The sequence below is a fragment of the Ammospiza caudacuta genome, chromosome 14 (assembly GCF_027887145.1).
Source record: "Ammospiza caudacuta isolate bAmmCau1 chromosome 14, bAmmCau1.pri, whole genome shotgun sequence".
Lineage (NCBI taxonomy): Eukaryota > Metazoa > Chordata > Aves > Passeriformes > Passerellidae > Ammospiza > Ammospiza caudacuta.
The window spans coordinates 8,668,558-8,692,493 of NC_080606.1; the positions used below are offsets into that span (position 1 = coordinate 8,668,558).

At 41.9% G+C, this 23,936-nt stretch overlaps 1 protein-coding gene across 2 annotated transcripts in view; it reads left to right on the top strand.

The window, feature by feature from the left end:
• Positions 1-15,055: 15,055 nt before the first annotated feature.
• Positions 15,056-23,936, top strand: part of ACSL4 (acyl-CoA synthetase long chain family member 4) — a 38,246-nt gene continuing 29,365 nt past the window's right edge. Inside the window, exon 1 of one of the 2 annotated variants that reach the window (XM_058813977.1) lies at positions 15,056-15,087. The gene's annotated coding sequence lies outside the window, so the exon portion shown is untranslated. The remainder of the gene's footprint in view (positions 15,088-23,936) is intronic. The other variant, XM_058813976.1, reaches the window with a different exon arrangement.

Below are 23,936 nucleotides of genomic sequence, written 5' to 3' on the forward strand. Positions count from 1 at the left end.
CAGTATTAATAGACACAAAAAACAGGTGGATGTAAAAGCGAGGGAAAGTACAGAACTATCGTGAATCAGCAAAGTTTGCTCTGAGATAAAGAAAATCATAGTTGACAGTTTATCTGCACTTGGATAATTTGTGTTGAAATTAAGAGGTCAAACAGTCCAGTCATTCTGCAATACAGGTGGAGGAGCCACCTGAAAAATGGGAATATTTCCTTGTAGTTTCATATTCTAAATGAGTAAACACAGTCTCTGAAGTTGTTTGGAGCTTGGGAAAATATATTTTTGTTGAGTCTGAAAAAATGGATCTATAAAACACATGTTCTTAAGAAAACTAAAGCTTCCATCCAGATGTTCTCCTTAAATTTGAAGTATCTTGAGAACGAACAAAATTATGAGTGCTCTTTTCACACATCAGCACTAAACATTTATGCCTCAGAACACTCCCTTTTGTGTCTGTGTCCTGTTGTTCAGCCATTTTTCAGTTTTCAAGTCATGTGCTTTATTTTATGTCCAGTACCAGTCCCATATTATTGCTAAGTATAATAAAAGGCATTTTACAAAGAACCATCCAAACTCTTTCTCTTGGAAGCAGAGCCTTAACAGCACTTTTCTCAGTCTCTAATTGTTGGTAGAGTTGAGTTAAGCTGTGACTGGTATACGTAGGAGGCACACTCTAAATCTACATAGATATTAAGGCAGAAGAATATGTGCTTTCTATTTTTGTTCTGTTTTGCTATAGTTTGTTGAGCACACTGGCTCCATGATGAATTACTGAAATTCTTTTTGGCTACAACTGAGTTCTTAGTTTTAAAACTAAGAATTCATTTCACATTGTGAGACACTGTCACTGCTTATGAACCTCAACCTGAGGGATTCAGAACACTGTGTCTTCCCTAACCTTCTGTGTGGAATTTGCCTTTGTTATTAAAACCACAGTGATATTTGGTGTTCAAAGTCAGGGAACTGCTATATTTAACATAATGTAAAACAAATGTAATAGCAGTCTCACAAACAATGTGAAAGATGGGAATGAGAAGATGGTGACATCTCTGGTTAATTAAATGGTATGAAATTTGTACCATTTCATTCTATCATGGAATATCATGTGGTCAGGTCTATTATGTTACATAATTGTGTTATCACAGTGTATTTTTATGTCTTGTGATATTTGGGAAGGAGGTGTTGGATACCTCAGCTTTACAGTGAGTGATCAAGAAGTGTGCATTTTTCACAAAGATTTCTGAGCCAAACCTGCGTTCTGTTAGACCCTCCCATCATTTATTAGCATGCCCAGGTGTCAGTCACACACTTGAACATTTCTGTGAATGTAACCCCTGAAATTTGATACTTTAAAACACCAAAAGGCTGCTCTTATTCCTTTGTATTGGGTTTGCATGACAAGGTTTTGGAAGTCAAGGGGGCTACAGGGGTGACTTCTGTGAAGCTGCCAGAAGCTTCCTGATGTCCAACAGAGCCAAGGCTGGCTGGCTCCAGGATGGACTGGATGAGGCTGTGCCCAGCACCAACAGAGACAACAGCTCTGGGATAACAGATTTCAGGACAGACAGTAACCCCTGGGCAGCTGCAGTGGAAGGAAGGAGCAAGAACAAGTGAAAGAATCAACTGCAGACACCAAGGTCACCGAGGTGAAGAAGGAGGCACTGGAGCAGAGATTCCCCTGCAGCCCGTGGTAAGGACATGGTGAGGTAAGTCTTTAGTGTGTCTTAATAAGTGATTGAGGAAAAGTTGTATACTGGCATGGGTTCTGGGCAAGGTAATGCATTTCCCAAAGAGCAGGAGCCTCACATGGGACACAGGTCCCGTTTAACCATTTCATTGAACAGCCTGGAAGGAGCTGCGAGCCCTCTGGTGGTTGGTCACCCCCTGAAATTCTCATCCCAATGCTCTGTAACCAATACAATAACCCACACACACACTTTGCTTTCAGTAGCAGTACAAGTTCTGTTGATTTATCCCTTGAGAATGTTGCTATGACCACTTTTCTACACATAGGAAATGAAATAGTAACAATTTACTATTAATGAGTCTGAGGGAGTTGGGACTGCTCAGTCTGGAGAAGAGAAGGCTCCAGGGAGGCCTTAGAGCACCTTCCATTGCCTAAAGGGGCTCCAAGAGAGCTGGAGAGGGAGGTTTGACAAGGGCATGGAGTGACAGGACACGGAAGAATGGCTTTAAACTGAAAAAGAGCTGGTTTAGTTTAGGTCCTAAGTAGAAATTCGTCCCTGTGAGGATGCAGCAGCCTGGTCTAGCACAAGGAAGGAGATTCCAACCCTGGCCATTCTATGATTCCATGTTTCTATAAATTGAACTAGTTCTATTCCAACAATATATCACACACCTGCATGAGACACAATGCTTTTCTATAAGGGAGTTTTATTTTAAATTCCAAGAGTATGTGCCTGTTTCTGCAGAAGGGATGAGGGCCATGTGGTCACTGAGGGCTTGGCTGGGGCCTGGGCACACCAAGCATTCTGATAGAACAGGAGTTGGCAAAAGGAGTCATTGTTTGCAGGAAGGAAGGCAGGAATTGTGTTCTCAGGTTAGACCTGTAAGAGGTTTTGTAGTTCTCAGATGAGATGGGGTAGAAAGGAACTCGCTCTAAACTGCAGCAGTCACTGGACTGAAATTTAGTGATAAATAACTTGAACTAAGTTTTCTTGAAATATGTAAGGATTGCATTTATTTTAAAGGAGGTGATGTTTAAATATAAGAGGGTTTTTTTTTTTGTGTTATTTGCTGAGGCCAATGTAGTTCACTGTGTTTGAAGGAAACAAGAAAATACATATCTTGTGCAGATTTAATATCTCAGCTTATGTTCTTATCTTGGTATCCAGATGAATCATGTAGCCATTGCCTCCTTTATCCATCCCACATCAGTGGATGGTTGCTAACAGTTTCCAGTAATAGAACAGGGGATGCAAAAGAGTTTTTCAGGTCTGTGATTTCCAGATGGCTCAGCCACTCTTAAGCTTTTTCAAAAATCTTAAAAATATTTACCACAGAGCTTTCTATATCAGGATTCGTGGCTTGTGTACATGAGAGCATTTTCACAGCTTGGCTGATGGTATTCACATGCTTCAGAGCTGAGGGCTGAGTTTTCTCCTGTGGCTGATTACTTGGAAGGTTTCTTCCACAGTCCCAAACCTGACACAATCCCTTCCTGCCTGGATGGGAGGTCAGTGCTGTGGAACCCAGTACAGGTTGTTACCCAGCAGATCATATGGACTTAGCAACAGATTCTTCTAAAACTCCAAAACTCTAAAACTTGTCTAAAACTCCAACTAATGCTGAAGAAATATGCCCAAATTATTTACTAGAAACAGAGAGATAAGTTGAAACTGTTGTGTGGGCACATAAGCTCAAAGGAGCTCCAGGAGCATGTCATTGAAGAAATTACCCAGGGAAGGGGGAAAGAAGAACAAAATTATATTCCAGATTGAAACATTTCAGGTTATTCCTGCTTTTCAGATCTGTTAGCTGCTGTTCTGTTAAGTCCAAAGAGCACAAATGGCTGCTAGATTAGCAAAGAAAATTCTAGAGGTTCAGCTACACAAACAGAATAAAGTACAGTTTTCTCATTAAAAGATTCTTTAAAATCTTCACCACAATAACAGTGCATGCCTTCTCCTATTTCTGTAGTGCGGTGAAATTCTATGTTCTGTAAATTATGTAAGTGAAAGAAGGATATTTAAAAAAAAACTTGGTATCTATATAAAATCTGCTTTTCTTGAAACAAAACAAACCCAAACCAACAGGAAAGAAATCATCAGTCAAGCAGACAAGTGCAATTTGGTGAACATTTAGCAGAAAGTTTGTATCATCTGTAGGGTTGCCGACAGTTCTTATGCATTCATTCATGTGCTGTATAAAATAGTTCAAATGCCCTCAGGAGTTGGTATTTTGAGATATTTCTTTTGTAGAGGTTGAAGTACATTGGGATGAACACATGTAGAGAGTGCCCACATGAACTAATGTCACAGAGCAGGTGTGTGTGACCCTCCCAGGTGAGGCTCCAGGCTGTGATCCTGCCTGGACACCCTGTGAGCGTGCACCAGGGAGCACACCTGTGCTTCAAGAGGTGATTCTCCCCATTTCCACGTGGGTCAAATTCCTCTCCTCTAGATGATTCCTAATGCTGGAAAACAAGCTAGAGATCCGAGTTCTGCAATTAACGTTTTGTTACAAAATTACTCCCTGTCTAACAGAGAACTAAACTTGCACAGCAGGTGGCAGCCCGGTCCTGCTTGGCTTCAGCCTGGTTTGCACCTCGGAGGAAATCTTCCAGAGCTGGAGAGGTCACTGCTATTGAACAGCTGTGCTTTCCTGTCTGCAAAGCAGGAGATTTTTAGCAAAGAAGTCTTTGGTCACTGCCATATTACAAAGGCAGAGCGGTTTAAGAGGAGATAATTTGAAAATAAAATGAGTAAACTATGTGAGCAGCACGATTCACTGACAGTTTGGGATGTAGTGTAGATTCAAGTTGAGTCAATAGAATGTCAAAATAAGCAGTAAATCAAACTCTTGATAATCCTGCCTGAGTAATGTTCCACAGCCACCCCAACACATCTGCCTGTTAGCAGACGCAAGAGGTTCCCACCGTGTATGTTTGGATGTTGAATGGTCAGAATAATCTGAAATATTTTGGTTAAATGGTAAGGAGTAGAGTGTAGTAGTCTGAAGCTTGTAGAACCAATGGAAAATGGTAAAATTCTCTAGCACATTCTGAAAATTCATTCCTGAAATGCAACTGTTACCCTCCTCTCTTGTCTGAGCCTTAAACAGTGTGTTAGGGAAAGGAGGAAGAGAGGATTTATATCTTCTCTGCAAATGAGGCAGTTTGCTTTGAAATATCATGAATAATAATTCTTAGAAAGCCCCCATTACCAGCTTCAGATGGATCTGCACCAATTCTGTCTTCAGACAGCCCCAAAAACCATGATATTATCATTGAATCTTACACATCCTTGTTCCATTTCCTCACCTGGCCTGTGGGGAAAAAAAGAAGGAATCCTTCTGGGAATATGTTTATCATGAGATAAAAACTTGACAGCATTTATTTACCATTATTTTGGGTTGGCAAAATAATGATAAAAATATGGCCTAGGTAGTAGGCATTTTAAACTTGATTTGTTAAAACTATTTGTTTATTTGCCTGAGAGGGACATTTCAGTATTTGGCTGAGCTATCAGCTAGCACCCAGGGGAATGTCCTAAACCTATAGACTTAGGTGGTTATTAGGCTTAATTGGTATAATTACTGTAGACCTCCAGAGATATTGAATATGGCTTATTATGGCTTATTTTAAACTTTTAAATCCAGTATTAGGAGGAATTGCCATTAAGTTATACCATAGAAAAATAATAAGTCTAAAGTTAAATCTTGTGTTGTTGGTTTAAAACTGTTTAAGCCTCCTGTTCCTCACAAATCCTCTAACAATTCACTCAACTCCTTTGTGCTTATGCCAACACTTTTTATGGCATGTGAGCCAAGCTCGTGCCCAGTGTGGCACCAGAGAAGTCAGTGGGGTCATAATGGAGATTAATTTCACAATATTTCAGCCATCTAAGTTGATTCCCTCCAAGTGAGCTCAGAGCCCTGTGCTGCCAAAGTCAGTGGAAGCTCATTAAATGCCTGTTGCAGTTCCCATGGGGCCTTTTTTGTGGAAATACATGTTCTTGTTCCTTTGCTTTGTGTGATAACTTCCCCAGGTTAATTATGTACATTTGCAAGATCAACTCTGAAAGATCCTAAATTTTGTACATGGGGTGTAAGGTAATGGAATTTGCATTGAGGTAGCATTTGGTGGGTTTGCTATGTAAAAAAAAAAGTGAAAACTGGAAACAAGAATCAGAAATTAATTTATAGTTTTAGCATTAAATGAGTAGCAAAAGTAAAAGGAAATGCTTAGAAATTAGGGTGCAATTTCTGTCTGTAGTGTTCCCCTCCAGTGCAAGGACTCTATGTACTTTGAGTGCTCTTGTAGCACTTTGCAGAAGAGTATAAAAGTGTGTAATGTTTGAAATTATTATACAAAATAGGGAAAAAGATGAAACAGTAGCATTGACTATAAATCTAATTTTGTGAATAAAGTTGAACAAGAAGCTGGTGGGTTTTGTTATCCAAAATTCCTACCTGAAGCATGGAACAAAGCAGCTTTCACAGGATAACTAGGAGAGACTCAAGACTTGACAATAAAAGCTCTGTGAGGAAAGGGTGTCCCACCTCACAAATTTGCTTTTTTGATAAGGATTTGATATTGGGTCAAAGTTACGACACACAGGATTTGCATGTGCAGTCACATGGCAACCTAGCTGAGCATGGAAATGGTGAATAATGTTGAATGATCTTTTATAGCAATAACATTAGTTGAGCATCCTTATTAAACAGGGAATCCATGGAAGAAAAAGAGCTAGGGTTTCAAATCTATTAAAAGCCTGTAAGGCTTCATCAGCTCTGCTGCTCATAGGAGTTCTTGTTTACTCTGCACTGCAATATTTCATCTAAGGCCTTGTCTCCTGTGGGCAGTCATTTCTGGGAAGGGAGGTGAATGGCACTGTAACATTGAATGACATTGAATAGGGACATAGCTTTTAATTCTCCTGCCACAGCAGTGTTTTGTCAAACACTCATTATAAAACAAAATTTGATAGATAGCAGAGGTACAAAGGGGAAAGAATGAACTTATGTGGTTTGTCTCCAAATTATAGAATTCCTTTCTAATATGAGAAGTTCGCTTATAAGAAGGAATGAACTTATTGCACCAGCCCAACATGTAGCTGGTATTTGGGGAGTTCAGATCTTACTGTAACATACATCAGTCCAGTGTGGAAACATGTCTTAGAAAAACACATGTAGCTGCTTTGGTTTAAGCAACCTTTTAAATTCTGAGAACTAGGACTGGTCCTGTGCTACACACTTTGCACATGTTCTGTTTGCTGAGCAGCCTCTGCAGGCAGAACTGACCCTCCCTTGTGTGTGAGGGGAGAGAAGGTGCTGCCACTGCTGTGCTCTGGTGTCCTGGGCTGACACCTGGGCTGCTCCTGACTTTTCTCCTGAAGGGTGTCATTGTCAATGCTGATCAATAATATTTAAAGGAAAACCAGCCCTGCTGCTGTTTGTATCCTTGATAATGAGGAGATAAGAAAGGCATCTCTTGATAATACAGGTGGATGAAGTAATGAAAAATAATAATCTAAAACTTGGTAAGAGATGGAGTTGCTCAGGCTGGTTATCCAGTGGATATAATATACCTTTGTTATCCTGCCTATTTTTGCACTGCCTTCTCATTTTCTCAAGCTGTTACAAGTCTTTTATGTGAGGATGCTTCCATTGTATACCAATGAAGGAACTGAATTATGTAGGCAGCAGAGGCTAAAGCTGAAACTCCCTAGCATCATCTTTCTTAAGTATCACTATCAGGTAAGAAAATAGGTCTGTAAGTGACACTATTCATCTGAACAAGAACCTGTTATCGGGGTACTTGTCAGCTGTGTAATGCTGATACCTGGGCTGGCCTGTGGAACCAGATACCCTGGCAGATAACGGGGGCTGGGGGGATGGTGTCTGCTTTTGGGCAGAGTTGGACCCTGAGTACCAGAGCAGCAGGGGCAGAGAACTCCTCACAGTGCAGCCATTCCCCTCCCCAGCCCCAGGGCCTGTGAATTTCAGAACTGAGCTTCATTCACAAACATTTGCCTCTTCTGTACCTACTACAACAATAATTATTTTTGCAAACAATTTGCATATATGGTCATGTGAATAAATTTAATAACTGACTCCAAGAATTAACTTGCAATAGAATACTGACAGAAACAAAAGCATAGTCATTGGAAGTATGGAGTAAATGAAGTATATTCCATTAATATTTCTTGCATACGTGACGTTAACTGTAAACCTGGGGAACAACGTGTACAAGGAGGTAGCAGCCACTGATCTGACAAACTGATTGAGCTAGTAGAATTCTCTTCTGTTTTGATGCCAAAAGGGAAGTCCATGTTACAAGTGTGAGCATTTAAGAGTCAGAATTCTGTTAACTTTACCACAGTGTTATAGACTGACTTTCATCTGGACTCTTCATTACAAATTCTTGTACTCTACAGATCTGAGTGCTGAGTCAAATCCTCCATCTCACAGGAAGAACTTTTTAAGGTAAGAATTTCAATACCTTTTTTGTACTTTGAGCTGCACTTCCCATCTTTGACATTTCTGTTTTTTTCATGGACAAATGTCCTGTGTATCACAGATATTATGAATGAAAACAGACCAGTTTAGACCCAAAAGATTTTGGCAATGAAGTTACTATGCAAAGGAAATGAGTTGTTGACTGAAGAATGCAATTACGAATGTAGAAACTTGTTATTCTGTCATCTTTGTTCATGTAAGCAAGAGCTTATACAGACCTAAATGGATGGGAGAGGTAAAAGTGTGTGTGGGGAATGTTTTATTGGTGACTCCTAAAGGGTCTGTAAAAGGTGACCAAATAATCATATACCTTTCTTAAACTGTTCAGTGTGACTGCCAAAATTGCTGAAGAGGTCTGTACCAATACAGAAAACTGTCCATAAATTGCATTTTAAAAGACATTTCTGCTGGAATTTGTGCTCCTTTTTCAATGTTCCACAGTGCTATGGAGGTCATTGTGTTGGGCTGATGGGAAACATTGTGGTGATCAATCAGCCTCTAAAGAAAGAGGTGATGCTAGGAAAAACAAGTTGACTCAAAGCTTTGCTGCAAAGACAGAATTAAAAGAATACAATTTGAATTCCAGCAAAATCCTGACTTTTTGACAAGCTGTGTAAATGGGATTCTTATAGGTGCAGTGTCTTGTAAATCATTAAAGAATGGAAGCTGCAGACTGTCTTGTAAGTGCTCCCTTACCATTTCAGGAACAGGCTGAAACAGAATTCCTGGAACATGTCAGGGCAGACTGGCAGCTTGCTGGAATTCAGACAGGATGCACAGAGGATTTTAGTACTTGAAGGCTACCTACTTGCTTTAAAGCATATGCAATACTTCTGTCCTTGGGCTAGAGTTCTGTGTTGCCACTCCATAATTTTACCCTCTGGGCACAGCAATCTCTGAAACAAAAAGAAAGTATACCTGATGAAAGCAGGATTAGTTTGAACTGTTTTTATAGGGATTTACAACCATAGAAACACATGTTCTAAGAGGAACATTTACAGGTTGTTTAAAAAAATCACACAACACAGTTCACAATAACAAGGAGGCTTTATAAGGCTTGCATATGAGTAGATTGCTGGTCTATCAGCAAAAAAATTTAGCAATTTCTCTTAGATTTTTATATTATTATGTATAGAAATGAGCTCAATGTCTCAATGTTAAGGACTATGTGTGTTGATTGGTTTTTCACTTTAAGAAATGAAATATCAAAACTCAAAGAAACACATCATTTAATCTTTGTATTATAGGTAAATTGTTACACAGGAAGCCAGTTATTCTAAAACTAGTTAACCACTCCTTTCTGCACCAAAATACAGCTTGCACACAAGATGATATCTGTCCTTCATGCAATCTACTGATGTATTTGCCCCCAAGGTCTATAGGAATAGCTACAAACAGATAAGCAGTAAGTTGAGTCATTCTAACCTTACCAACATTACTTCCCAATTGTGCAAATTCAGAGGAATTAATGCATGTGCAAGTGCTCCCAGTGAGAACAACATGTACAGGAGCACCTCAGAGGATATTGTTTGTTCTTCCCTGTTCTCTGTTCCTCAGAAATGCAGCTGAAAGAGCAGCCAACCCACAAACATACATGCTTAGGACTACTGCTACTTTTTAAAATGGAGTATTGTAATTTTTTTAAATTGAGCTTTCAATTTTTGATTTGAAATTTTTTTTTTTTAAATTTTCAAATGAAAAATTGGAACAAAGTTAAGGTGAACGAGTAACTTTTTTTTCTATCTAGGTTCTAAATAAAAAAACAGCTGTGGAAAAAAATGTCAGTTTGGAGCTGGCCTTGCTGTTCCTGTGAAAAAATTCTGCCATCACATAGGTAAACAGAAAAACTATTGAGGTCAAGGTCTTCACTGAAGTCTAGTGTTTGCTCTAATGAATTCCCCAAATGGTTTCATTCTAAATTAGGGCACCATATTTAAAATGTTATGATTCTTTTAAAGGAGATTGTAAGACCCAAGAGATCCTGGTGAGAAGAGTACAGAGATGCTGAAAGAAGACAATTTTTAGCCATATTTTCAGCCATAATGCATCATAATCTCATGGGCTCTTTGTAGTATGGCTGGCCTGTTGTGGCTACTGTTAGCTGGGGTTATGCACTTTAGACTGAATCTTATGAAAAATTAAATAAAACATTTCATTTCCATAGCAATTAATTTTCTTTCGTGTGAATGTCTCTAGGCAGCATAGAACATATTTCACTATGTGCTAACTATTCAATCTTTTTTTGCAATGGCTGCTCAAAGTTTCCTCTGAAGTCTACTTTGAGGTATTTTGTTTTCTGTGGTGATCTACTGATTGTTCTGCCAATAAGACACGTAACTGTTGGCACCAACAACATTAAATTTAGAGTTCCACATCTTTCCCTAGTGTTATTGTGGTATATATCAGAAATCTTGCTGTCAATACTGCTTTCCTTTCTTAAAATGTATATCCTTCAGTCAGGAATTCTTGGTCCAACACTGCATCCTATTTTTGATCTAATACTTTAAGGCTGTGCTTCAGGTAGGGCTTTTCAGTTCCGTGACAAACTGGACAGTAAGAGAACACTGAAACTACATTCTCCTTTGGCTTTGTGTAGTGTGTGATCCAACCAATGGAACTGTGAGTGCTGATTTGACCCAAGACAGTAAATAACCAGGTGCTCATTGGAGGAAAGAATCAGGGAAAAGAGAAAACCAGAACATGTGTGCTGTCATTGCTCTGGTGATGAAGCCTAAGCAGAGTGTTACTGTCAGGAATTACCTCTGGAAATCAAAGTAGCTCTAACCTCTGCACACATCTGAGCAGGTAATGAAGCTGATGGTTTTGCAAAATACAAAAGTTATGTCTGCAAGCAGGTACGTGTTTCTGTTTCACACATGAAATAGGGCTTAAACCAATGATTTAATTATGGAATGCAAGTATTTGTTCAGTGCTTGCAAGCTGCAGTTCATTTTTCTGCACAATGACTCCAAGTGAGAAGTCATATTTGGGTACATGAGGGGAAAAACTGATTGCAGGTTTTTTGTTCAGAGAACCCATCAGACTTTGTCTCTAGGTTCCTCCTGCTCCTTCCCCCAGAGGCCCAGTATTATGGCTGGAGATGCAATAAAGGGTTTTTTGTTTTTCCTATAAAAATACAGAAATTTATTATTCTTTGACAACTGTTATAAACAGATTTGCAGATAATTTTTAAATCTGGTTTCCTATATAAGACTAAGGGAGGAATGGAACAAGCTTGAACAAAAACCATCAAAAACCAAAACAATTCATATGTTTGGTAGCAGACCCTTCTCTTAAAATGCTGCCTTTTATTCACAGCCATCCTTCAGTTCCCCCTACTGGAAATTCCCTCTTGGAGTGCACTTACTTGGAGATATCAGTAAGTCTTTGTGTCATTAAGCGTATATGACTGACTGCTACGTTGGTTTTGCTTTCTTTTAAAACACAAGAGTCAGTTTAAAAAAGTCTGGAGTGAACAAAAGCCCATTACTCTCTATGGGCAGAATTCATGTGGAGGTTCAGTGTGCAAAAAGGGACACACTAAAACTTCACCAGCCTGAGATGAAACCCAGGCAACTTTTCTGGGAGAATGCTTGCTCCAAAATGGCCATGTTTGTGTACAAATTTTGTTTTCCGTTATTTTGATTCCTACTGTACAGTCTGTGAAGACAAACAGGACTGTATTTAGGAAATAGTTGATTTCATCAGTCACTTCTCTTAATATAAATAAACAACCCACAAGGCTCCAGATATTGATTTATTACTTAGATTAGAAGTGCTAAGATTATGCAATCCTTTTGCTGATATCAGGAATGAGGTGAGAAGCTCTTTACTCTTTGCAATCTTGCACTGAATCCTGGGTGAAAACCAGAGGCCTTGGCTTCAGCCTCTCCTCAAGATCCCTTTCTCTTCTTTTGACCTCTGTGTTAAGGCTGAAAACCAGCGTCAGTGCAGAGTGACTTCACTGTCTGGGAAGTGCTGTTACACTCATCACATCCCACAGAGATCTTCAGTGAGTGCTTCTTACTGGAAAGATACAAAGGAGTTGCAACACCAGAGACAACAAAAATCCTTTCAGTCAGATTTGATTTTCAGGATACTGTGACATTTTGTTACACAAAGATAATTTTAATTTTTGTTGAAATATTCCTCTAAAAGTTTACAAAGACATTTTACACATCTTGTAGTGAATGTCAGCTTCCTGACCATAGGTTTCCTTGTCTTATCTTCCTGTTTAAAGCCTTTGGAAGTATCACACATCCTCAGGGAACTACTAGTTGACCACAGCTTTATTTATAAAGAGCAAGTAAATTCATTTCTGCTTTGTTTTCGAAACAGAATGTTTGGTGTCTTTCAAAGAACTGGTTTAAATGAAAATGTATCTTATGACAAACAAAAGAGCATATTCTATATCAGTAAATCCTATGAAAATCAGACAGGTATTTGCATACCTATAGCTGCAGGAAAGGTTTCCCATGGTGCTCTTTCTAAAGCCTCCACATAACAAAGTGTATTTGACTCTTCACCCTGTCTGTAGTAAGCATAATTTTAGAACTCGTTATTCTAATGATAACCTGACAGGTTATATTTTTTCCTTAATTGTAATTAACCAAAATTTGTTTTCAGTTTTGCTGAAATTATTAGTTTGACCTAGATGTTCATCTTTGTTGAGCATCCCCAAGACCACCACTGATGCCTGGGTGTCAGTCAGTGGTGCCTGGCCTGGGGACATGAGTGGACAAACCCTGCAGAGTGGGGCCAAGAAGAGGTTGATGAGGTGGTTCCATTGCTTGGTGAGATCTCCCCTCCCTCAGCAAGGAGGGCATAAAAGGAGAGGACAGGAGAGGGAAGAGTTACACTCAGCAGAAGTGCACAACCTGAGGCACCTGGAATCCAGCTGGCAGCAAGGACATGCAGTCTGCAGCAGAGATGGAAACTCTGACCTGTTGGAGGTACTATGAAACTGCACCTGGAAAATGTGAGACCTGCCAGCCTAGAAGAGAGATGAGTATGGTAGTAGTGCAAGGAATCTGTGTTAGAAATCTGTAAAACAAGGAGTGGCATGAAGAGAGGTAAGAGAGAATGGTTAACTAATGCAAAAGTCAGGGGACATCATATGGAAATACCAGACAGAAGGCACAGAACATACAGGAGTGATTTCCACCCAGCATGAAGCTGGACTGTGGAATGACATCAAGCTGTAGATGCTGGAAGCTCAGAGGACTAAGAAAGCAATTGGATTTCTTTTCCATTGTCTATCAAGATCAGATACAGGCTACTTCTAACTAAAGGTCTCAAAGTTGCAGAAGTCCTCATCTTTCCAGGAGATGGCCAGCCACTGTTGAGAACAGCATCGTGTTCTACCTCAGGCATTGTTCTCATCCACTGTGGTCATTCCAGTGCTTCAGCTGGCTTAGACACAAGACAGGCCACAAGACATACCTTCATTACCCACCAGCAGGATACATCAAGGTAAATCTGTACGCACTTAATTCAAAATCTAATACTGTAAGAAGTACAAAATAGCTGGAATAAATTACAAGTAGAGTTTCTTGCCTATTTACTGTTCATGACAAAGATTTAGAAAAGAAGCTGTGTCAGTGTTCTAGTTGGAAAAAAAAAATTGTGGCAAGTTGGTTTGCCCAACCTCTTCTAAGTATTTAGGGAAACTACATCAAAAAAGTAATCTGCATGAAACAGATATGCCTTTGGGCATCTTGTGCAATCCAGGTTCTCTTATTAGTGATGATGTGACATTAAGAAAAACAATGGAGTTTGAAACAAACTAGAAAAAAGTGAGAGTATAACAGACTGCCCCAAATGTCATATAGTCCAAAGAGAGCAAAATCCACACAGTGATTCAGCTCAGCCTCTATCCAAGGAAGTGATGTGCTTTTTGCTTCTCTAGGAATTATTGAATATAACATCCGCATTGCATGTGCAGTTGTTGCCAGAACCCTTTAGCCTCCTGCAAGGTGCTGTCTTTTATGGAAGCAAACCTGTTACCAAATATAGCAATGGCTATGTAATATATGCCAATTTTGTTTTTTCACACTCTGTCCCACTCCATATGGGGCGGGGGAGGATCCTGCTGGACTTCTGTTCCACAGAGATGGAGCACCAAATGTTTCCTCTTCCCCTACACACTATTAAGAAGTGGCATTGTCAAAAACAAGTTATTTTGTGCCAGTTCTCTTCCGAAGAAGCCTCAGACTCCAAAACAGCTAAAACCATCTGGCAAACTCTTGCATGAATCATGGGGATATTTGTAGCCTCTGGCTTTTTGAACCACGCTGTGAGTAATCCCAGTCGCTCTCGTCAGCACTGCTGCTGAAACCCGTTCCTTGTGTTCTGAATAAAGACGAAAGGGGCCTCCGACCGGGCCTGGTGGTCTCCAGATTGCCAGCAGCCAAAACTGGGGTACAAACATCTGAGCCGTCTGTTCCAGCCTGTAAGATCCGGACTGGCGGCCTTGCTGCTTGCAGCGGGAGCCTGCCCGGGGGTCGGGGCTGGGGTTCGGCAGCGCCTTTTGCCGTGTGCCCGAGGCTCGGCCTGCCCCGCGGCCTGCGACAAACCCCGCAGAAGGGCCGCGCTAACCGAGCTCTGCCCGAAGCCCGGGGTCCCGTGTCACCCCTTCACGAGCCTGCGAATCCCGGGGTCACCTCGGGACGCGGCGGCAGCACTGACCGTGTCCCCGGGCTCGGGTCCGCGGCCGCCTCCGCCCCTTCCCCAGCGCGTCACGGTGGCGAGTGGAGGGAGGGAGGACTGGGCGGCCTTGGCGGCGGCGGCGCGGGGCTCGCTCCTCCCCCGCGCCCTCAGCCATTTTAGCAGCCGGTACTGCCACCGGTAGCGCTGTGATCTCCGCCGGCAACGCCGGGGCTGGGCACGGTGAGTGAGGACTCTGCGCAGCGGGGATGGGATGGGATGGAGTGGGATGGGATGGAGTGGGGTGGGGTGAGATGGGACGAGCCAGAGTTGGTTCCCCCCCTTATTGCCATTCGGCAGCATCTGGGGGGCGGCGAGGGGCGGGAGGGTCGCCCCGCTCACGAAGAGGGGCTGCGGGGCTGGCGCTGCCCCCGGCCTGGGGGCCCGCGGGGCTCCCTCGGGGCGGAGGCGGCCGGGTCAGCCAGGGAAGGAGCGGGGTTACCCGGGGTCAGATCCGTCCCTGCGGCTGTGGCTCGGGGGGCCGGGCCCAGAGAATGCACCGGGGCTGGGCGCTCCGGTGCGGGCCGGCAGGAGCAGCGTCGGCCGCTGCCCGGAGCAGGTGGCGGCGCGGAAAGGCTGCCTGGAAGTGCCGAGGGGTTCGGGGGGGCGGCCCTCCGTGAAGCCGGGCGGGAAGCGCCCCTGCCCGCCCCAGCACCGCCCTGGGCCGGGGCTCTTCTCCGGGTCTTTTCCGCAGCTCCGGGGCAGCTCTGGCGCTCCCCGTCACGCCCGCAGCCTACGGGGCCGAGCGCGGTCGCTCCCGCCGGCAGCCGGACCCCCCGCCCGCCCCTTCCCGGCTCCGCGCCGGGCCCGAGCTCATCCCCGGCCTCTCCCTGGGCCCTGCCCGGTGCTTCGGCCGAGCTCTGGCCTCCCCCGGAGCCCCCGGCCCCTGGAGCCCCCCGCCCCCCGCCTGGATGCAGGGGAGGAGGCTGGGCTCGGAGATGGGCTGATGCTGATGAGGAGAGGTGATTCACCGCCCAGCGCAGGCTTCTCTGCCTCACGTCACTAAACACCTGTTCAGCGAAAGCAAGAAACTGGCTGAATATTTTAGATTTTGCTTTTTGGTGTTCTAGAGCATCCCCGTTGTGGATTTCTGAAACTTGTTCGAAAAGCAAGTGCACGTGCAGTACCTGGGTCCCTGCCCTGGCTGCACAGAGCTCTCCTGATCCAGTTTGCCTAGTACCTTAATGAAATAATTGTAGCATAAACCTTTATAACATATAATATTTGGGGAAAAATGAAATATGAAGCATTTCTGCTGGGAAAAAAAGGAGTGCTAGTATAAAACGTTTCCGTGAGGATGTTCAGTAAATATAGATGGAGGTAACAGAAGGCTTTGGTGTTGAGGAATGTTTTATAGAAAGTAAATGGACAGTTGAAGTCCCTGATGATGGTGAAAGATGATTGTCAGGTTAAGGGTAATGTTGGTCCTTGCTTGCATCCTCTGTTGGTCCTCTTTGCATCTTGGTTTGTTGCAGAAAATAAGAATATGATGTGTGTTGTCATTTACTATTATAGACAAACTTGCAGTGGTAGCCTTGCCAATTTCAAGGCCAAAAATGAGCAAATAAAGCTGCAGATAGACCTTAGAAACATACGATGTTTTTTTCTGTTAGTCCTGCTTTTTAAATCTTTGGAATTTGTCAACTCAGACTAACTGCAATGACTGAAGACATGGATTTTCTTTTTCCCTAAGATATGTTTAAGATTTTAATGTCTTCAGTCTTTCCACCCAATCAAAAGACAGGTAGCCAAGTTCTGCAGTCTCTGACATTTCATTAAAATGAAACTTGTCATTTTCAGACATTTTTAGTTCTTCTGCTCTTTGTGCATGGATACAAAGTTTGACTTTTAATACAATTCTACAGAAGCCTTAAATATTTCCTCATAAAAGTTATTTTGGAAACTATTTAATACATATTTAACATAGCTCTCAGTTCTTTGTATTTATCAGTTCCCCTTTCATTGTTGTCTTAAATTATAGAATTGTATAAACTTGAAAGAGACGATTTCCCCCCAGACCCTGCTGTGGTGGGGGGTTTCAGGAGGTGTTCATTATTTAGGTGTTTGCATTTCATGCACAGTTAGCTCATGTGTTACCTTTAATGCCCTCTGGAATATGCACTGCCAGTGGTGGTGCTGCCCACTGGCTGCTATTGAATAATCCAACAGCAGCAGCTATAAACTTTCAGCATAATAAATTAGCAGAGTTCAGCAGATGACACCTTCTCCTAATGCAAGGGTAATGCTTCAGCTCTTTTATAAAAATGGAGAAACCATTTCCTAAAAAACTGCTAAGGCAAGGCTTAGCATACAGTTATGTGCCACGTGATGTTATGATATCTATCTAGTAAAATATGTGCAGCCTATTACACTGATGTAAATAAAGTTAGTACTCAAATTAAATACCAAACAGTAGCCTGAGCCAAGTAAACATGCAAAATATAGTGAAGTTAATGATAAATAGAGTTAGGTAGTTAGCATGAGAAATGAATGAGTGCTCTTTTATAAGAACCCTTCTGGGTAAGGCATTGCTTAAACTAAAAAAGAGTTGGAGTTAATGATTAAGGGAAATTTCATACTATACTCAAATAAGCATGTGGTTACTGTGCTTCAGGACATTTGTTTTTGCAGGAGAGAAGGAAGTTGAATGGAAGGAGGAAAACAATTTCCTGAGGAACAGAATTTATGGTTTCTTTCTGTTTGTTCATGGATTGGATTGTTATTTAGATGTTGCAACGTCTTCAGCCTTTTTTGTGGAAGGCTTATCTCAAAAGTTGTCCACACTGTTTAATTTTACTGCCTTCTGGGGCAGCTGCAGAGTGACTGCTTTGGTGTTCATTGTTGTTCCAGTCTCCTGCTCTCCTCCCTGTAACTGGGATTACTGCCCTTCACATTTCCATTTGGAATGGACTAGCTGTATGGAAGGGATGGCTTAAGAAAGTTTCTCCTCTGCTGGCAGAGCTATGTTTACAGTGGATATGGATTATTATTGTTTTTTTGGTTGAGTGTGGTGGAGGGAAGTTAGGATTGCCTATAATCCGCTGACACTCCTAGAAGCTATTTGTTTCTTCTAAATGTTGAACTCTGTAGGCAGGCACAAGCAAGCAAACTGAGTGCAGCACTGGTTGTTCCTTCTGTGGCCATTCTCTCGGGGTGAGCTGTGTGGCACTGAAGGTCAGGCACACACTCAGCTGGTGGGACAGGTTTCTCCTACACCTGTGGAGCCTGACAGCACCAAGGCCCCTTGTCAGACTGCTCTGTGCATGGGGAGGACCTTGCCTTAGTCCTGGGCATGCTGGAGCTGTGAGTTGGTTTTGCTGGTTTTATATGGACATGACCTAAAAGATGCTGTTTGGAAAAAGATTTGGCCAGTGGCCAGCTTTGCCTAGGAGCTGTGGTTTCAGTTTCCTTCTCTTCAGAAAGCACCTAGTGAGATCTGCACTGGTATCAACAGAAATGGTTGGGCAGAAGGTAAATAAACTACAGCACTGCTGTGCCTGCCCACATCTTATCAGGGCTATCAGTTCCTGCCTAGCACTGCCTATGAAGTGCACTCCTAATCAAGATACAGCTTCCATTGTGTGCCAGGTGTTCATAACATTATTTACCTGACCAAGTGTGTGAGACAGAGGTTAGGAATGAGTGGTGGGGGTGGAAATTCTTGGTGCTGTTGTTGTTGCCCTAGATAGGGAGCCTGTGTCCTGTGCAGGTTCCTGTGCTGCTGCTGAGCTGTGCTGCCACAGCTCAGAGTAGCTTCTGGGTCAGGACTGACCTGGGGCTGGCATCAACTTCTTTTTTACTTGAGGATGGTGAGAGGCTGGCACAGGTTGCCCAGGAGGGCTGTGGATGCCCCAGCCCTGGCAAGGTCCAAAGCCAGAGCTTTGTTACAAGGAGTGTGTGGGTGTGAGGCCTGATGGTACAATTGTCTGGAGAGTTATTTATGATGATCCCAAATATAGCAGAAAACTCAAAGGCACATTGAACAAATTTTTAGTAAGGAAATAAATAGCACAGGCAGTGTTGGGAAATGAAGGAGCAGAACAAGCAAGGAAAGATGACTGTGGGCATGGGACTGGGAGGAGTGGGAAGTGTTTTCCTTCAGCCAATATGTTGCCAGATTGTCAGTTTGTATAATGGATGAATTTTAGAGTTTGAGTGCATGAGTTGCTTAGGATGGATGTGAGGTCGGAGCAAATGCTGCTGCTTCAGAAAGTCGGTGTGCAGTTTATTTGCTTTACATTTGGAGTAACAGCTGTGTAATGTGAAGGATGTGAGGAATTGTTTTCCTTTTTTTTTTTTCTTCAGATAGAGCTAAGCACTTGGACTTGCCCCTGAAATCAAAGGGTACTTTTGTAAAGTGGTTTTAAGGAATCCTAGCTACTGAGAAATTATTTTTAAAAAAATACATTTTTGCATGGGTTTTATAGTACAGTTGATACTAAATCAAGGGCTGTTATACATCTGGGAGTTCACCAGGCTTCAAGGTGAGATATCTTTATCTCCAAGGTAGAGATAAAGTGATCTACCACTTATCACAGAATTAAGAGTCTCAGATTTAAAGTGATCCAAGGTGGAACCCTGGTTGTCACTTTAAATCCGAGACTCTTAAATCTGTTATACTTCAGTACCACTGTTGTTCCTTGAGGACAAAAACGAATGTACTGGGATTTGGAGGATTTCCTTCCACGAATATTGATGTGACTGTTGATTCCCTGTAGTGCATTACTGCTTCATCAGTAGGGCATCTTATTTTAAAAACATACTTGTAACTTTCCTTTTAGGTTAACAAGTTTTTATTTCTTTTAAAGGTCTTATTGTAAACTCATTGGTCTGGCAATGACAGCTTTAAATGTCAAAACTCAGAGAAGAAGACCTGTATACACATCTGTTTGACTTGAAGCTGTAATGATACTGCAGCTCATTGCATGAGTTTTGCTCATCACTTTTGTTAGTGTACAGAGAAAGTGCCCTTATTTCCAAACCCTGATGTTTTATAGCATAGATGTTTACTGGCAGTTAGAATATTAATATGTGTATCAATTTTAAAAATAATCTAGGTGTGCTTGAAAAACTGTGACATTAGAAACAAGTTAACATTGCAAGGACAAATTTAAAATAGCACATTACATCCCAGTACTTGTTCTCTTACAGCTTGTACTAATTAAGAGATGTTTAAATTACCATTTTAATAACACTGACTTGGTGTTCTGTTCTAACTCTCCTTACTGCAAAAAATAAGATTGTAAGTGAGCAATACCCAGGCAGTTACAGAAATGCTTGTTATAAGGTAATAAAAAAACCCCCTTATAATAAATAAATGCTTTATTTTTAAAATATATGTTAATGACATATTTACTCTATCCCCTTCCTTTGTTGTAGTATGAGCTGGGCCAACATGTAAAAGTTTTGACATTAAGCTAATGGTTATGTTTGGCAAAAGTGCTCTTAGATTTGTACAGCAGACCTGGTTTTTGTTTGTTTGGGGTTTTTTTTAGCTATATTACAAGACACTGCAACCTATTTTAAAGGGAAGGTAGTATTAGTACACTCTCTGATCTTTGTTCCACTTGGCAATGTGCTTCACCCAACTACACAACATTTTAATTTAAATTGTGCTTAGTAAGTGTGACATATTCTAGGAGACAGAGAAGTAGACTGAAGTAGCATGAAAGGATGGTGCTTTTTAAAATAGTTTTTGGCACATTATAAGCTACAAGAAGTGCATCCTACACCCCACCTTCACTGAGATTTTCCTCTGTACATGTAGTGGCTCAGTTTCAGTGGTTCAGTATCCAGTTTATACAGCTGCTACTTTGGGTGTTTGCTGTGTAACTTCAGAGAAGTGACTGGAGTGCCAGTAGTGCCTTTACTAAGGTTCTTTCTGACTGCTGCATGGCAGTCTGAGTGTGCTGTGGGTGCAAGACTGGGCTCTGGTGCTGTCAGCAGTGCCCACTACACACCCACATGTGGTTTGACTTCCCTGGGGTTGGGCTTATTGGGGACTGAGAGCTTGAACACTTTCATTTCTGTGCTGAAATTTTTGACCTTCAAACATCCCGACTAAAGAAAGTCAGAGCATCCACATGCTGCTGCTTATTTCCTGAAGTATTTCCTCCCATCCCCAAATAGTTTTGTTTTCAGCTGTGTCTCTGCTCACCTTGGCACTGCTGTAATTTATACATCCCTTGTATCCACCTACTCAGCTCATTGGCAGAGTAGCCCCTAAAATAGCTGTGTAACTGCCCTTCTTGGTAAGTCACCCCTAAGCTTTTTTAAGGGCCTTATTTGCAGAAGTCCTGCTCACAGAAAAAAACCAAACATTGGCATAGAGAGGAACTGAAAAAGCTATAATGCTGAACGTGTAATACCACAAAGAGAAAATTCTGTGTTGGTAGTTTATAAGCATATTTATTTGGTATTTCCCAGTTCAGGTTCTGGGAAAAGAAATATAAAGCAAATAACTGATTTCTTCAAAGCACCTGTGTGCCCTAAGGCACTTCTTTTAAAGCTGCCAGAAAATCTTTGCCATGTGCCATGGTAAGAACAGCCCTAACACTTGTGTTAAATTTGCTTTAACAGTCTCCTCATGCAAGTGAATTCTCACTGTCCCTCAGTTGCACAGATGCTTTTACAGACATCAGTACAGCAGTGTTTCTGTCTTTTAGCTTTTCCTGTGATTGTTTTTCAGCCTGTCCATGTCCTGCTGTGGCACCTGAAGGCCCCCAGCTGCAAACTGTGTGAGTCTCTGCCCAGTGCAGCAGCTCTCACCACGAGGCTGCTGTGGGCTCTGGGGGAGCCTGGTGTCCTTCATTCCCCCATCTCTGTGTCCTCCACAGCACCCCTGGGCACACCACTTGATTCCTGTGCTTGAATTTTTTATAGGAGGCGCTCTGCTATAATATAAGAGCTGTCCTTTGTGGTTCAGGGGAAAATGTACTGATTAGCTTGAAAAAATCAAATCTCCTGCTGGTCTTTAAAGCTGAAGGTGTGCTGTACTTTTGGAGATTGAGCAGGTGAGTTGCCCCTTCTACATCAAATTTTCTCAGCTCCATTACAAGCCTCCTATACCACAGTGTTTGCTAAAATAAGAACTTTCTCAAACACATTTTTGTGTTCATATAGTGATTGCTTATCTGGCAACAAGTCTTGATGGGAGATGTTACAATTTACAAAACAGTAATTTATTTATTAGGTCTGTTTCTGTGCACTTGAACCAAAAAGTACACTAAGAAGGATGTAGTTAGAGAAACAGAAGATTGTAAATAATGATTACTGTCAGTTCCTCAAATGCAGTGGAATACAAAGAGCACTCACTACTATCAAGTTGGGCAGGTACTACAAAGTGTTTGCTCTAATTTCACTCTGTGTTGTAGTTCACCATTTTATTGCACATGTTTATGGCAGGTAGCACATGCAGCACAATGAGTCTTTGCACATTTAAATGTGCACTGACACCACTGTCCTGTTGAGTAGGTAGGGCTGAAGGAAGCTGGTAAGAACACAAGGAGTCTGTGTTGTCCTGGCTGGTAAGAGGGTGCAAGTGTCTGTCTGGAAAAAAAAGGCAAATTGATACAACTGGTTGGATTTACTGAAACACTTCACCTTGTCTAAGTGATCCATTGGGTACTTTGTTGTTTCCTCCCCAGCAGCATACATGCAATAGTTCTGGAAAAGATCAAATTAAATTCATTTTATCTAAAGCACATGATAAGTAGAATACACATTGAGTCATTCTCCCATTTGTTTTGGTAGCCAGAGGAGCTGAGCAGCCTATGAAATGTCACTATTTCAAATATGCCAGTTCAGTCTGAGGAGCTGGACACAGTGGATCACAGCATGCTGAATGGCTCACAGCAAAATCCCAAAAATTTATGAATGAGGGCATTGCTGTCATGGCTTAAGCTGCCAGCTTGGCAGCCAGCTACCACACAGTCACTTTGGATTAGGAAAATTACTAACTCCTGACCTTCCACAGGCATAACAAAAATTATGTCTGTTAAAGTATTTTGGAGTGTATAAAATGAATCTGCAATAAAATTTTTAAACTGGCTAGGTATGAGGGGGGTTGGGCTTGGGTTGTGGTTTTTTTGGCTTTCAGTAAAGATAAAAGTGGATTATGTATCATGGTAGAGCTTCTGGTTGCCTTTTTCCCCCTCTAGTACACTTCCATGTTTGCACGAAGCTTGCCAAGGCTGCAGCCAGTAGTCTCACTCTGGCTGCTGCTGAAAGGAGTGGGGCAGCAACAAATAGGTGGAGGTTACTTCATTCAACAGTAGCTCTGTTTTCAGGCTTATTTCAAGTTCTTGCAAAGCACAGGACTGTGTTTCAGCAGAACTAAACCAAGGTGATCACTTTCTCTCTCTCAGTGGCCCTTTCTGGCACTGAGTCATGAGCGGGGTCAGACAGCCCATGCAGCTGCAGGCTGTGTGAGCAGGGGCCTGCAGACTCTGCCCCCAGGTGGGACCACCTCAGTCCAGAGCTGCATTCAGGTACTGCCACGAGCCTAAAGTGGGAGACTCAGGGAACCAGACCCTTGTTGCACTGTTCACTTCTCTTTTGGAGTCTCCCTTACACTGAGGTCACATTTTTGTCAATTCACCAAAGTAATTTGCTGATGTTGTGTTGTATCCTAAAAATTGCTTTAAGTACTAACCTCTCTTTTCTGTTCCTAGTATGGCACTTTTTGTTTGGTTTTCTTACAAAATGAAAATGCACACACTAAAAGAATTGCAATACTGTACAGGTAAAGTTTAGTTTTACAACAGTATTTTCTATAGTTTTGAATGTTATGTAGAAGAGTAAGCAGTTAGTGGTAATGTCAACTAAGAGCAAAGTGATAAAAAATATTAAAAAAAATTAAAAAGAAGGAATAGATCTTGGTTTGTGGTGCCTGTGGTCTTTGTGCACCAGATGTAGCAGTAGGAAGGACGGAGTATTTTCTATGTGCTCATGGTAGCTCATTAGTTTGTCATTCTGCACGTTACTTTCCATGAAGGCAGCTGTATGTACTGCTGATTCATACTGTCTATTTA